General features: G+C 40.8%; 1 protein-coding gene across 1 annotated transcript in view; it reads right to left on the bottom strand.

Moving 5' to 3' along the window:
* LOC121606000 (inactive N-acetylated-alpha-linked acidic dipeptidase-like protein 2) overlaps positions 1–17,268 on the bottom strand; it is a 472,539-nt gene that overhangs the window by 392,036 nt on the left and 63,235 nt on the right. Inside the window, exon 2 of the mRNA XM_041936153.1 lies at positions 15,673–15,710. The gene's annotated coding sequence lies outside the window, so the exon portion shown is untranslated. The remainder of the gene's footprint in view (positions 1–15,672; positions 15,711–17,268) is intronic.

Genomic DNA, 17,268 nt, shown 5'->3' with positions numbered 1-17,268 from the left:
AAAGGCTCAAAGCTTTCTCGCTCTGAGAGAAAGAAAAGAAATAATTTTGAACGCAGCATTGCTGCTGTATGACTGTCTCTCTTCAGATTACTCCTCTTTCTCCCGGTCACTCAAACCACACCACTGTCCATTTCCTACATTTGCTGGGTCATGAAAATTTCATCGGCCCGTATCCATCCGCAAGGATGCTTTTGGGTGGAAGACCCAAGGGATGTCAGCAACTGCAACTGTGATTGCCTGAAACACAGACAGACAGACTATTGGACAAATAGATGCATTGCTATCTTGGATGGCTAAACTTAGCATCACGCCAGTCTAGGACACTGCAGATCCATCGAGAAAGCCTGGCAGCAGCCTGGAGCATCTGTGGAATACTAGCCTTTGATCCTTAACAATGTCCTTAATAACGTTAGTCTAAAAACACCTCTGTCTCTGAGGATAATGGATTTACCAATAGCCCACTTTACAGTGCAGGCAGCTATGGATCTCCCTCTTAGGGAGTGATTTCTCTGGCAATCAGAACATTTAATCAGAGTTCAAGAAGCCACAGAGACTGTCCTCTGATTCCGTTAATTGCTTTCAACTTGCAGTTCTCTCCCCTCAATGGAAATTTCCAATTTAGAACCATTTCATTTTATTTTATTTCACTCCCTCAGTTCTCATTCTGTAGAGCAGCGAGCCGTTCTGTTCAGCACAGCAGCTAAATTGCAAGCATTAATCATTTCAGAGTCGTTATCAGCATTTTAAAGGTGAAAATCCAAACAAATTGTTTTTCATTTGGCCTGATCTTAATAGGACTGTTTTCTTGTAATTTGTAGGCTTGGAGCATTTAACACAAACAATTAAGTGTAAATTGGTAAATCTGCTTATCTGTTCCCAGTCTACATAATATTAAATCTTTAATGAACAATCACCTTAAATCAGGGAGGTGTACAATCTAAGCAATAGGCTAGATGTCACTTAATTTATTGTGATAAATTAGATATCAAATTGATAAATACTCTGGGAAATTGTTTGCTAAATACTTATCCATTTTCTAATATGTCCTAAGGTTACTCATAGTCTTGTAAATGCAGCACTCAAACAAGAATACTGTAATATACTTATCGTCTTTTCACCTTATGAGTCATATCACACCCCTGCCTACCAATGCCACACATTATTATCAAATTACAATGAATTACATACTTGATAGCCTCAGTAGGTAGATTTAATGAAAAAAAAAACAAACACAACCAAAAAGAAAACTCTCTAATATGACAACTCACAGTACAAATACACTACATCCCTGCTATCCACAAACCCGTACCATCAAATGACACACTATAAAATGTATTCACAGGTCTTATCTCACATGTCAAACATTACAACAAATGGTGACTTTTCTCCAAACAGTACCATGAGCACTTTTCTACATATGGTTTGACAGTACCCAGGGGTTGATAGATTTTGAGAAAAAGCATGTCTAATATTAATGAAAGAGCCATCCCTCACTCACACTGCCTGCTTTTACTTAGTGAAACCGACTCTTTAAAGCCAACTACAATTGATGAAAAGGTGCCTCTTGTTAGCTGGTATCACAGCTGTAATATGTCATAGGTGCTTCTGGTTAGCTGATCTCACAGCTGCTGAAAGGATGGTAGCACGTCACTGGAAACCACCATATGTTTTGTTGGTGAACGAATGGTGCTCTTCTTGCAGGTTACCGCACACTTTGAGCTTTCTACAGCACGATTACATTGTGCCAATACACAAAGTATTATTTGCTTGTCAATTGTCATTAGGAAATGAATAGTTTGTGTACAAAATGCCAGAAAATAGTAAATGATGTCCATTGTAATTATCACAACCCTATGGTGATGTTTTCAAGCTGCTTGTATTATCCGACCAACAGTCTAAAGACAAAAGATTAATTCACAGCAATAGGAAACAGAAAAAAGCAGCAAATAATCGTCTTTGAGGAGCTGGACCCATCGAAAGTTTGGCCGGTTTTGCTTGATACTGACTTTAATGAAACATCACTTATCCATTGCTTCAATAGAAGTTAAAGCCAAGTATGTTTATTTAGCATTTCAGGTATGCCAACAACTAAGTATTCCCCCACTGCACTGGAATTTTTTTCCCATTGACCAATATACCTTCCCTTTGAAAAAAAGCAGTAACTGCTGCTTCAACTCACATATTTCTCATTCTTCAATGTGTGTTGTAAGCTCTGCCACATGAATACGTTTGGTGACTGTGCTCTCCTTGACCCACAGGGAAGCTATGCTCGGCGTTTACCTTGAAGCTAAGAGTCATTAACTGTCACTTAATTTCTCTCAGCAATCAAATGAGCAGTGGCAGCTGTGTGTCGATGTCCCACCACCTGTTGGCCGTGCCTATCAGCAGTTTGTAAGCAGTAGCTGGAGAAGAACTCAGTGACTGTGACGCCCAAACATGAGGGACACAGTTGGCTACCTCCTGTGTCTACACTCTGTGACCACTCACCAAATGGCACGGCGCTGAGCGGAAGAGATACGGTGTGTGTGTGTGTGTGTGTGTGTGTGTGTGTGTGTGTGTGTGTGTGTGTGTTTGCGTACATGTGTGTGACATGGCACAGAACTGAATAGATTGTGCGTGACCACGGTGCCTGCGGAGCAAAACTGACAGAGATTAAAAACGAGTGGACCACTGCCACCAAACCACCAACGCAGCAAAACGCACACAAACACACAAACACACACACACACACACACACACACACATCTATCCATACTCCATGTTGACAGGCCAAGGAAGTGTTCTTAAACCATAATCCTTTCTTGTACTTGTCTCGTCCCCTGTTTGCGTGGAAAATTGTAATGTCAGAAAAGGCCCAAACATGCTCTGGAGGACTCCTAATAGGACGGATTTGGTCATCCTGCTGCCAAATCAGCCTGAGGGCTTATCAAGAAGAGAGAGAGAAAGGAAGAGAGAGAAGAGAGAGAAACGGGCCTTTCTGATATACATGTTGCCTAACAAGACGCAGCAAAAACATGGCAGCTTCTAACTTCCTGACTTAACCTAATGTGATTGTTTTGTGTGTATGAGAGCATGTGTTTAGACATTTGTCAGCATCTGTGTGAGTATGTGTGTATCTGTGTGTGTGTAAAGAGACATACAGCTAAACTCAGTGTCACAGCAACCAAGAGAGTGCCGCTGGGAGCGAATCTTATTTCTCTCATTTTTCATAATTCCATTGATCTCATGAGCAGTTTAGGCCATTTTTTTCCCTGAAGCTAAGCTTCTTTTCAAATTCATGATCGCCCGTTTCAGAAATGCTACAAAATAATGATGAAAAAGTGACAGAAACATATTTTGGCTCTCTGTTTTTTTTTCCTCTCACCCCATCTCTTATTTCTTTTCCAATCTTTTATCTGGGACGCAGGAATATTCAGTTGCACCTTTTTTCCACTGTGCTGTGACGTTGTATTGTAGGAAGCTTTGTACTGTACTTTAGATGGGAGAAAATCTAAATAGTGTAAAGTGTTCTGTCTTGCGTCAGGACAGTTGCCCTGACGACGTGAAAATTTTAAAAAAGCCAAAAAGCCAAAAAAAAAAAAAAGCTCTCAGAGGACTGCAGCAACAGCGCACCATTGCAACTACCTTGATGTAGATGTTGAGAATTAGGTGACCACTGTTTTAAATTGAATTAGCAAACTCATCACTGATGAGTTTCATGCACTTACTAACTGTATATATGGAAGCAGAGTCACTCATGATGGAAATGTGTGTGTTATCGACAAAATTCTAGATAATTATTCATTTTTTTAATAATATGAGCTGACAGGGAGAGGTTAATCAGATGATGCCCCAAGATAGACCCCTGGGGGACTCCATGTGCCATTTGTGTTTGTTCATATGTGTAATAACCAAATAAAAGGTAATCCCTGTCTATTGTACTTTGGTAATATTAACTGGCTGATACAGGCTGTGACTTTGTAAAACAAATATTTAAAATTTGGGGAAGATAGCAAATATCTGATGTGATATCTATAATTCTGTCAAATGTGAAAAGAACAACAAAGGAGTAAATCCGCACTATTTAAATGATTTGCATCTTTAACCAGCTTCACTATTGGCACAGTATAAAAGCGCAAGTGATCTGGACAAAATCCTAAAGTAAACATATAAACGTGGACAGCACATTGCAGGAAAATACTTCTTGAATCAAGAGTTCTCAATTCAATAAATCAAATGAAGCCCCAGATGAGCATGAGGAGCAGTAAGCTTTTAAAAACCTGAATGAAATTGCCACTTTGTTTGTCTCCACCTTGATCCGCAAACACTGAGCTTCACCAAAACCTCTGCAGCAGACGGGGACCGTGGTGATGACTAGGAAAGCTGCTGTATAGTGCACATCTCAAAGAAATGTCACAGCTAATGGAGACAGACCAGCAGTGGAAGGGAAATTAAAAGCAGTAATTGAGAGGTACTTGAATGGCCAACATGCAGTACTGTGTCCCTGGGGGCTTTTAGACTCTCACAGAGCAGGAGACAGATGACTTTGAAGGTAAGCATGGATCCATCCACTTCCAGCAGGGCTAAATCACTGTGCCCTGTCAGTTTGACGACACCTCACGGTGGGCCCATAATGTGTCCCTTATGGCTGCTGTGTGGTGGAGATGCATGCAGGCTGTTCTTATGCAGACGCACCGCATTCTCTGTTCTTACCATGTTACAATGCATATGCTCATATTTAAATATTTGCCAAATCTTGCTATTTCAGTATGTTCCATGTTAAATTCTCTTCCTGTTGCTGTTGTGTTTTACATTAAAGACTGCATTTTTTATTTTATTAAAATTTTTATTTTTCCAAGTGCTTTTCTGTTATACAGTTTCACATTTACAGTGGAAGTTTGTCGCAAACTGGTTTAGAGGAAATTATAACGGCACTCAGACAGTGCAGACCTCCGCCAATACTGTAGTCTACTCTTCTATGATATGCAAATCTGCCTACACAACCATTATATATATATATATATATATATATATATATATACATATATATATATATATATATATATATACACATACACACACACACACACACACACATATACACTGTTGCCCATAAAGTTGGAATAAAATACTTCTTACCCCTTCTCATGAAATGATAGTGACAATTTGATTTATTCTTGATTGATATAGTGTATATCGTCTTAAATCTATATTGATCAATCTCTTTCAAACATATCACAGTGAAAATTAAACCATGGGCAGACAATGACACAAAACTGGCCTTTCTGGACAGTTTACATGCTTCAAGATGCAGCCAGTGTGTTGGATTTTACACAGAAAACAACAGCTTTTGAAGTAAGTCACTCATAGTCCATTGAAAATGACCAGTCAGAACCTACAAACGTTAAACTCGATGGGTCAAGCAAAGGTAATGTTAGCTCACTTCAAACAAGGCAACAGTACTGTAGCACCTGCATCACAGGTCCATCTGTGAGCTATCATGGACCCCCACCTCCCCATCCCACATGACATAAGGGCTATGACTGTTTTTTGTACCCTTTTTTACTTTTCTGTTTTTACTGAAGTTGTTACATCAGCACTCCCACGCATCACAATTTCAAATTTCACCCCTGAGCATGTGTATCCAAAGATGTATACATAATCATCCAGAGATTGTTACATCAGAGCCTCAGAGCTGACAGCAGAGTTCAGTCAGTGCACATACAGTATGGCTTCACCACCACACCACCCGTGCTGCTTATTAATCGATGGTAAAATGTCTCACTCCCTACCACTGATTACATCTACTGAGTTAATGAGCCCCACACTGAACATCCTCCCTCCCTCACTATATATCTCTATGTCTCATAAAGGCACTCTTCAGTTTCAGTTGAAGTGGCACTGATCCCACTTTAGGAAAATATTAGAGACTTTCTTTTCCAGAAACACCATGGTTATTCATCATGTCAGTGGGAGGACAGTCTACCAATTATCAGAAACTACTGTTCCAGCACAGTGCTGTGAGTATGCTTTGCTGATTGTTTCAGACTGCTAATTGATTGCACTCAGTGTCAGTCTTGTCAGATGAAAGCCCGGTCTCTGAAAAGATTTTAAAGATACTGCACTAAGTATGATTTCTATGCAAAAATACACCTGTCGCATCATTCGGAGTCTCTTATCCTTGCAAACTAGAAATGTTGTTTTGACCCCAATGATTGTATGCTATTGAAATCTAGTCACAAACAGGAACCTGGCACATAGCATTTTCGTAGCATGTTGCTTGTGTTATTAAAGATATTTCGGATTGGACTAGGTCATCGGGGCAGACAATTCACCCCATTAAACACTCTGCATACATGGTGAAGCCCTCTTTGTGAGATGCTTTGTGTATAACCTTGAGCTGTCACAAATTCAATATTATATTCATTGTTGACATTCTGTCACTCTGATGATTGTGAGGGAGCACAATGGAAATGATGCAAACATGTAATGTGTTATGAAATGTTGCAAAATATATTATTATGTTGCCCCTTAAACCAGAGAACACATGCGACCCTGCAATGCTATCCCACAGGTTAGCTTTAGCTACGGTGAAACGAGGGCTACCAGAGGAGAAGCTAGGTGTAGCTGTATATTTTGTAAGCTTTCACTATTCGGTTTCCGGTTTGAACACGTGTGGCTAAATTACTCCTATACTTCTGCTTGCCACTGTGTAGCATACAGTAGCTAACCAAACAGAACACAAGCAGAGTGTGTTTGGTGAGCAGGTATGCTTGAGCTGCAGGTGGAGAAGTGGAGGGATGGGCGGAGAAGGAGACAGGGGCTTTTTAAGTCTGTTCATATTAAATAAAGGCAAAAGATGTAGAGTTAGAATTAAAGGCATATGAAGATTTTTTTTTTAATGGATATAACTCATAATTATGCAATTTTGATGATGAGGCTATTTAGGTGTTTAATCAATGCCAGGAGACTGAATTTAACCCTACACTATATTACACCCTGTCAGATTTGTTCATTTTTCGTTTCTTTTTCATTTATTTTAAATTAAGCACTAAACTCCAGTAGTCCTAAAACTATTTCTTTTTAACAATAGTTTGAAAATGTCAAATTGCTTTCAAGTTTTTTCTCAAAAAACTTTACAGGATCGAGGAACCTTTTGCCTCATGATGGCACTGTTGTCTCACTGTGACTACGATTAAACACAGACACAATGTTGAAAAAGTTAGTATATATCAGCTTCCTGTAACAGAAACATTATCAATTTTATTAAACCTGGGTGTCATTTAGGAATTAGAACATTTAAAAGCAGAGCTGGAGCATGAGAATGATGAAGCTAGCTGAGACACCACGAGCTCGGAAAGGATTAACAGTCAAGATACCTGTTCCAAGAGAAGTTAGGACTGGTGAGGAAAACCTCTTACATACTCACCTCAACTGCTACAAACCAGCAGAGCAGTGCACAGAACAATGTTACCATGACCACAAGTAGGTGACTGTGCTTTATGATTACTGTGCTGGCTAATTTAGATTTGATAGGTGCCAGTCTAAGAAAAGTTACAGTACCAGTAAGTGTAAGATAAGATAAAGATGGAATACAACAGGCTATGCTCAAATGAAAATACATATTTTTGTGTGTTTGTTGTTGTTAATAATATGTTCTGTATAGAGAGGGTCCACCATTTGTTAGCATGATCTACTTAGGTGCACGTACATGCATGTGGGCAGTTGGTTTCATACTGCTCTGATACTAATTGGTGGTGGTAATGCACCAGCAAGCACCAAGAAAGACAGTGACGAAGAAGACTACTACCAAGCAAACGTGAATGTTAATCATGCACAATTCCTGAAAGCTGGCTTTGCAAATGAACGAGATGCATGCGACACAGATCTCGTCGTACACACAGTGTGTGAATACCAAGAAAAGTGACGAAAAAGTCATTCAAGGATTAATGGGACTGTGGTGGAGACTACAGTGGAGAATGTCAGCCGCCTCAGGTTCCCTTGGGTTCACATCAGCCAGGACCTGACCTGGACTCACCACAGCGACACTATCACAAAGACAACGAGACTTCTTCCTCCTCAGGCTGTGGAGGCTCAGCGTGGATTCCAGGATACTCTGCAGCATCTACAGGTGTACAACTGAGCATATCCTGACTGGCTGCATCACCGCCTGCTATGGCAGCTGCACCGCCCTCGACTGCTCGGCATTACAGAGGGTGATGAAAACTGCTCAGCACATCACAAAGCTGCCGTCCATGGAGGACCTGTGCACCCAGCAGTGTGTGAAGGAGGCCAACAGGATGATCAGAGACTGATCAGAGATCCCAGTCGCCCCAACCACAGACTGCTCTGTCTGATACTGTCCCGCAGACGGTACCGGAGCATCCAGTCCCACGCCACCGGGCTCAGGGACAGCTTCACCCCACAGGCCACAGGATTGTTGAACTCTTGAGCCCTCAAGCTCATTACTGTCACTTCATTGCAGCGTACTGGTCCACTTTCACTTCAGTTTACTTCTGCTTACAAGCTGTTGAACCATCCTCGTATATATATTTATGTGCATTACCTATCTACATCCTTTCCTCCTAATGTCCGTAACATTATATACATAATAATGCTCTCATTAAGCATATCGAGTTCCAGCATTGCTGCACAACCTGTCTAGATTCTGTTCATTGTATCATACACCACACTGTATGATATTTTATTTTATATTCTCTTTCATTTTATTCTATTCCATAGATATTCTGTTCGATTTCTACATATTGAACTTCTGCACTACTTTATGCCTCACATTTTCTTTTCCTCATTTCTCATTTACTTTCTCATTTATGATTTTCTTTTGACATATTTTCTACGAGCATTGTTGGAGAGAGCCTGAGAACAAGAATTTCATTGCCAACGACTGCTTCAGTGTAGTGTTTCTGCATTTGAACATCAAGAACTCAACACATGATTAATATTACCAACAGAAAACAGGTGTGAATAAATGGGTTTTTGTGACATTAAAGGAAGAACAATCTTGCTGTTGAATCACCAAAGGTCCCTTTCTGTACACAGTATGTTGTAGACATTGTTTAATAGCTGCCGTAATACTCTGGTGATGATAAGGCCTGTGTGCTGAATCCAGAACATCCATTCATCTCAACTTAACTCCGTCAGACTCCATTCATTACCCTGCACAGATAACCCAGCCAGGAGAAAAGGCAGAGTCAGCGGCCGACACACTCTCCGAGATACACCAAATCAGTCTCTCTCTCTTCCTGTCTCTCTCTCTCTGATACAACAGAATGAGTCCATGGTCTACTTTAGTCCATAGTTTTCACTTTGCATAGACGATTTGGGTTTGGTCATGGTACTTGCTTTGAAGATTTTCTGCATCAGATGATTCGATGCTTTCCTCAAACACAGCGAAGAGAAATGTGCCATCTAGTGAGCCAAATTACAATAATTCCCACAACATTGTCATGTAAATATACATATTTGCCACTCTTTATTATTAAAATTGACACCAAGTGAAGGCTTTTCCAGTCCATTAGTCCTGTAAACAGAGACAGATCTCCTCTTGAGGCAGAAATAACTTCAGTGAGAGGAACCAATCCAACCAAGAAGGGGTGGTCTGATCACTGACTTAAGATGATAAAGGCATGCAGTAAAGGAGGGGGCGGTGCCATTATGAAACCTAGTGCCTCCTGTTAGAAGTTTTTTTTTGACATTTATGCTAGCTACTTAGCCAACCTAGGCAGCAGTTATCTTCAACCAGTCATTTTACTCATCCAACCACATTATTTATGCACCCTGGGCAGGACTGCAGTCGAGAGCGAGATAGATATATGATGCAAAAATGACCAAATGCATGAATGAAATGCTGAAAAAGTATAGCGCTAAAGCATAACTATAGCAAACCTAATGGCCTTGAATCTACTCATCACATCTGCAGTTCCCAGCTGATGGAATCTTTCACACTCCATGACCTTTCATCTAAAACTGCCCTCAGGACAAAATTTCAGCGCTACACACAAACACATTCGGTTCCCAGGGAGATGAACCATTTTCTCACTTTTGTGAATGTTGTAGCAGTAATAATGCCGTGCAAATGTTTAATCTTAAAAAAAAGTATATATATATATATATATATATATATATATATATATATATAATGATCTTGATCTGGTTCTGAGTTCAGACCTCAGACACCAACAAATCTGTTATTCAACCCTCCTCGCTCCTTTTATTATCAGCAAATAGCAATGTAGAAAAGATTTTGGACAAACATCAGTGGCAGCAGATTATATCAAGCGTGGGAATTCATACTAAAATTAAACTTGTGGCTGTTGTTGGGTTGATGTGCTCTCTGCCAGCTGGTGTCTGTGCTGAAGCAGAAGCTGTTTGTGAGATACTGTAAACATCATTCAATTTTGCAAGTGGACGGTGCACTGTTGTCGTCCAACGAGATAGAGTGGTGACTCAGTCAAAACAACCCAGCTGATTTTTTCACAACAATTCCAGGAGTGTGTCAACTCAACTTCTAATCAGAGCATATTTTTTGTTGAAGCTTAATAACCTAATATTTCTGCAGTGAACCTCCATCTGGAGACTGTAGCTGTAGCTCGGAGTTTTACTCATTTATAGCTCACACTAGTAATAGTCACGCTATATGCAGTTGTACCACGTATTTAGGAGCACCAGAAGGCACAAGAAGTCAACACTGGGATAATAAAAGATAAATAAAAAAACTGAATTTAACACAACGTTGCAATATTTGTAGTCCGGCCTGCAGTCTGGCTTCCCCATCATCCATTAATTCCTGACACCTCGTAGGGCATTAATCCTTTATATTTAGAGGGTAAATCTTATTAGATTAAATAGGTAAATTCAATACTGGATTCAGATTTGATAAAGTGCAATCGAACTCCAAATCTATCCTGTGTCATTGATCACAGGACCTTCCTCTAATGTGTGGAAACATTGTGTGGAAAGTCCATCTTAAATAAATGCTGAATGTCTTCAGTGGCTATGCATGCAGGACACAATGTGGTGCAAGACACTTGTCCGGGTTTACAAATATCACTGCACACATTGTAATGTGATTGTCCTGACTCTGATGAAGATTGTTCTTGTGCTGAGGGAGTCTGTCCTGCAGAACTCACAGCTGGAGTCGCTGGATAAAGAACACATGCAGCCAAATGTAGAGCTGAGTGAACGAGTATCAGGGAGCAGCAATGAGCAGAGCTGACCTGCAGAATGAGAAGCTGTGACGTTGATCTGTGAGCCTGGCTGTTTTTTTCCGGCTACAACCAGACTTCATCTTTCCAGTGAGCCTCTTCAGTTAAGCCAGTTTGATGAGGGGGCTAAGCTTCAAGTCAGGCTGCTCAGGACAAGTCATCACCGCCCGGCTTTAGAGAGGGAGAACTTGAGCCACTCTGCGTTGTGCTCTGAAAAAGTCTGGTTTAGATCTACTAGTGACCCATCACACACACACTCACACACACAAACACACATTAGACCTGTATGGCTCTGCTGAGTGTCTCTCATTTTGTCACATGAGAATCCACTGTTTGTCCAATCACATTACAGCATGAACACCATCACCTAAACTCAAGGGCAGACATTCACCACTGCCACCACTACTTGTACTACTATTTCTACAGCATGCTACTCTTATTGTAGCTACCACCACTACTGTTCCTAACGGCCTGAAGTCTCCCATTACAATCAATTCAGGGACTTAGACGCCAGTGGTTCCAAACTACTTTGGCTTTTGACATGATCATTTTTTTTCATACTAGTGTTAATAGGATGACTGAGTTTCATCTTTTTTTTTTCATTTCTGTCAATAGGTCGCCTTAAATCTTACACAATGGAACTTGAAATGCTTTTTGAGACATTTCACTCAATACCCAAACTGTCAACTTTAAGGTGGTGTGCTAAAGGGAGAGTCAGGGGATTTGTAAAGGTTTGTCATCTGGGAACCATGACGGCCAGTACCAAATTCACATTCCATTCAGTAGATGTGGAGATACCTCTGTCTGGATCAAATACATGAACCGACCAACTGACCAACATACTGACACTGCCACCCATAGAGCCACTTTGCAAGCTTGTCAAAGATGTTACAACCTAACATATTTATCTTTCCAATGCTATAAGCAGGTCGAGAGGCCAGGCCCTGACTCTGAAAAATGCCTGCTTGCACTTAACTTATTAGTGATATACAAGACCTTCTTCTGAAAGAAGCCAGTTAATATGGAAGCCATTAAGAAGAAGCAACCACCACAATGAAAAAAATAAAATAAAATACTATAAGTGAAAGTGTCCTTGCTTCTTGTTTTCAGTTTGCTCATAGTTATCCTTGTTTTATGGGCTCGGAAGAGGCTCAGCGTCTTAAGTCTAATTGACCGTTGTTTTATGTGAAAGCACAGCTTGTGTTGCTCTAAAAAGAGTTGATTTTATTTCCAAGCTAAGAGACACTGCTGTGTTTATGAGACAAACAAAAATCAGCGAGGAGAGGTGGGAGGAGATAGGGGACAAGGCAAGAGAGAAAAACAAGAGAAATACGAAGAATAGACTGGGAAAGAGAATGGAGGAAAGGAGGAGAGGCAGAGAGTTGTTCTGCTCTACTTACATTGGGTTTTTGCTTGCTTTTCATTTTCAAGCTATGTAGATGGAATTCATTCATCTGGCATGTCAGTGGTACCACATACTGTATGTTCAAGGACTGTTTTTTACCAAAAAGGGGGATTATGTTTCTATTCATTATTCTGGGTTTTGTCCGGTGCATTAATGTATCCAGGATTTCAAAAAACAGCAAATATCTGGAAGAAAATGTCACGCTTCCATGTTTTGGCAATTAATGCTTACCATGCTCACAATTTAAATTTTATGTCTTAGCATGCAATCATTAACTAATTAGCACTAAACACACAGAAGAGCTGAGACTGATGGGAATAGCAGTCATTTTGCAGGTATTTGGTCATAAACCAAAATACTGGACAAACAATCTTCACTTGCTGGTGCACCACATGAAAATTCAGGGGATCACCAAAATCATGTCATCTGGATATTTGTCCAGATGTTTCAGTCTCAGCCAAACCAGTGAACACCATTCCATCAATAATGTTCTGTAAACAACACAAATGTAAATACAGGCGTGGCCAGAGGCACAATCCTTTGGGTTGGCCTTCGTAGCATTGTAGTCCATCACAAGCTCATTGGTTGAGCTGATTTTGAGCTGTAGGTGATTGATGTTGCTCTGTGTGATGAAGCTCTCCATCAGTCTTGACCTAACCACATGCAGGATACAAACTCTGGTCTCCATACTTGCACTTAATAAGTTTTATTAAATTACTTCAAAGTCTTTACTACATATATATTATGATACTGAGACTGTCTGACAGAGGCATACAACCATGAGGCGGTAGATCTACTTTGTTTGTTTTCCATTGGGACAAATACTTTTTGAAGCATTGGGACCATAGTTCCTATTGTACATTGGGTTATGTGAACTGTAGGCCACACCTCACCTTTTTTTTCTTTAATCTAAAAGTTATGCTGAATTAACATTAGCAGACAAAGAAAACTGGAGAGAGTAAGCCTTGTGGATTTAACTGTGTATATGAGATAAGCGTGTTTCAATTTGTAAAGTAATCACACACAAAATGTGCCACTTGAATGCTATCATTTTGCCAATCACACACCTATCCACAAGCCAACTTATGTACTGGACACAGGTAATACACAACTTTCATTTTCACATGGAGCAGTGGAGGCGACAGTGGCATTTACCAGAAATGCAATAAAGAAAGCCAATGTGGAAAGCAGCTCACTCCAGTACACTTAGTTAATGGACATCAGTGTGCGTGTGTGTGTGTGTGTGGTTGTATGTGTGTGTCCTGCTAGCAAGTCCTTCGTCTTGGCCATGGTTCTTATTGACTGAATTGGAGGCTGTAAATCATTGTGTGTGTATGTGTGTGTGTGTGTGTGTGTGTGTGTGTGTGTGTGTGTGTGTCTTTTTGTATGACCCGATGCTTCTCTGGATGTGAGCAGCAGAGCACACAGCAATCTCAGGTCAGGGAGGCAACGGAGCGAGTAGGGTGTGTATGTATGTGTGTGTGTGTGTGTGTGTGTGTTTGTGTGTGTGTGTGTGTGTGTGTGTGCATGTGTCAGAGAGAGAGAGAGAGAGAGAGAGAGAGAGAGAGAGAGAGAGTGTGAGAGAGATAACCGTGACAACAGTAGCCAAAGTGGTAGATGGGCCATTGGACAAGATGTAGCTGACTGTCTGTCTGCTTCACACCTTCTTTGCACAGTGATGTAAATGCTTTACACACCAGTACACACTTCAGCCACAAAGACATGAGGTCTGAGTGCACACACACAGACACAGACACACACACACACACACTCACACCCACATCACACTCATCAACACAACATACAACATGACTTCCTTAACCCCTGTTTGGTAAATCTCTCCATCTCTTTTCATCCATCTCTCCACTTGGATGATGGCGGGTGAAGTGCAGATGGAGGCGAACTGCATCTGACGTTAACTGTTTCCCATTAACATTTTCCAGAGTGACGCTGGAGTGAGCAATCAAACAGAGCAGTCAAGCAGATGCGGTGTGGGCAGCCATCATATCGTATAAACACTGACACATATAAGATCCAGTCATAGACAAAGCCATCTACGACACCACTAGGAAACAACAGTGTTGACGTTTCAGACTCCCAAATTGCTGCATGCCCATGCGGGGAGCAGAAAGGTCTGGAAATAAACTGCTTTACTGCAACTACCACAATTACTGAGTCACGCAGATGTCACTGCCAAAGGCCCAAATCTTGCTGGATCCAAATCATGTTATGAATCCATTCAAAGGAGGAATGACAGTTTCAGGTGATCTTTTGCTTTACAACAACATTGCAAAAGAAGCACAACATACCCGGTAACAGTTGCCATGGCTCTACGACATGTGGCGCACACCAGGATGTGCTAAATGAGCCTTCTCCTTATATCTTTCATCGACAAATAAAGTTGGTATATTCAATTGTCATAGATTTTTGGTGGGATATTCTCAGCATTTTCCTGAACTCGAGCAGAAGGATACATCCTGGTAGTCACATGTAGGTGATTTAATTTAATTCACATCTCCTGACGCTAGTTATACACTGTCTGATTATTTTTATTAACTCCCTGACAGTGAGTGGGTGCAACATACATGTACAATGCAAGAATTTCAAAGCCAGTATCTGACATTGGGCATCGGAGCATATCAACCCTAAATAGCTGTCTAAGACACTGACATTTAAGACATGCACCAAGCTATTCATTTTTTTTTTTTTCCACTGAGGATTCATTTGCTTTTTCCAGAATTAATAGGTGGCTAGTTGTGTTTTTGCTCATTATTCTTTGGCTTGCCTCTTTGATGCTATTCATTCATCGCTCACATATTTTTTGCTGCTCCTTGCTCATATTAACCACCCCGATCTTCTGCTGAGCCCTCCAAATCAAACAGGACCGCACAATGCATCACTGTCTGAGCACAACAGAATTTTCCTTGCAAAATGGCCTCAAATGTTTAGGAAATGTAAACACATTCATAAACGGCTTGTTGGTTGGATGTCTAGTTCAAGCTTGTAATAGACAGGAACAAAACAGAGATGTATCTGTGGTAATGTGCCACCTTTGTTACTCACGGCCAATGTGCAGGAGTGGATCTGGCGTTTCAAATGGCCTGAAAAAAAGAAAAAGAAAGCAGAGATGAAGGAATTGTGGACTAGCTGCATTATTTAATACAGTGAAAATTCTTTTTGTCCAAGCATGTGAAGTGGCTTCTCCAGGAGCTTGGAAAGAGTCAGAGAGGGAGAGAGAGCTGGGAGGAGGAGGGGGGATGAATAATATTTTACCGTCTCTCTCCTCTGCTTCTCTCTCCCCTCTCCTCCCCTGAGACGGAAGCTTTTGTATCACCTCTCACAATACTTCACTTACTGATCTCCCTCAGAAAATAGCACAGATAAAGACTGAGAGCATGCCAGTGAATCCTCAGCATCCTGCAGATGGACAGAGTGAGTAGTGGTGCTTTTTCTGCCAGTGTGCATGCATGTGTGTGAGAGCAACTAATATATACAGACTCAAAGACGGAAGAGAGAAAGACGCAAGATGGGGGAGACATAATGAAAAGGAAGTGAGGGGAGCTTGGAGCTCACAGTGAAATGGTTTCAAGTGGTGTGGAACTTGTTGGTTGGTTGGTAATGCACTTTTCCTGTAAATCAAAGTTTTCTGATTTTGTGCCCCCTTCAACATACCGCTGTGACCTCAAACCACCACAGGACTGTTACAAAAATGAGTCAGTCAAATACTGATGCTTCTCATCTGTTCCATTCCCGGTTTTGTCTTAACTTAAGCTGTAATAAGCTCAAGTCAAAGGTTTCAGTCGTGACACAGCTGCACGTTTGTCACAGCTGGGAACACACATCCATATTTATGAGGAGTTCATATGGCACCACCAACACACATTAATGAGCAAAGAGCACTGATGTTTGACTTAACAATACAATGATGCAGGTTATTGTTAAAAGCCTCAGTTATTGACATTATTTGCAGTTGCCAAAAACCTGCTGATTTTTGCGTTTGTGGTCCAGAAGCTGATTTAAAAGCTTTTCACTCAAGTATATTGACTTAATATGAATAATGTCATTTGGAATTAGCTTGTTGTTATTAGCTGCCCCAGAAAAAAAACTGGACTGTGTGTAGTGGTGTAACCAAATGAGTCTCCACTCTGCACTGTGATTGGGTGAAGAAATATATAAACCCAGCCACTCAGATAACTTTTGATGTCATATTGTTCTAAACACATAATAAAACCAGTCACCCCAACTGTAGCAGTAAGATGAGCCGGTGCTGTGCTGGATAGCTGGTCTGCCGATGTTTGTCAGACTGTTGTAGAAGAAGTCATTTTCTTTCAGGGTCTGGCAGTCCTTCACACTGAATATCATATCATAAAACTGATCATTTGCTAAAATATAGGCACAAGGTGATCATAAGCAGCAAAATAATGGGGTTGGGACACTCACTTGTTGCTGAAATGTACAAGCTCAGCAATGTTTCCCATCTAGTAGTCTTAGTGTGCTAGGACAGTGGTCCCCAACCCCTGGTACCAGTCCGTGGATCAATTGGTACCGGGCCGCACAAGAAATAATTCATTATTTCTGTTTTATTTATAATCTGAGGCTAAGCTATCTTTTATTTTGAAAAATCCTTTATTTTAAAAAATGACCAGATTCTCTCGGTTA

Source organism: Chelmon rostratus, chromosome 4 (genome assembly GCF_017976325.1).
Source record: "Chelmon rostratus isolate fCheRos1 chromosome 4, fCheRos1.pri, whole genome shotgun sequence".
Classification (NCBI taxonomy): domain Eukaryota; kingdom Metazoa; phylum Chordata; class Actinopteri; order Chaetodontiformes; family Chaetodontidae; genus Chelmon; species Chelmon rostratus.
This window is presented reverse-complemented; position numbering and strand designations above follow the sequence as displayed.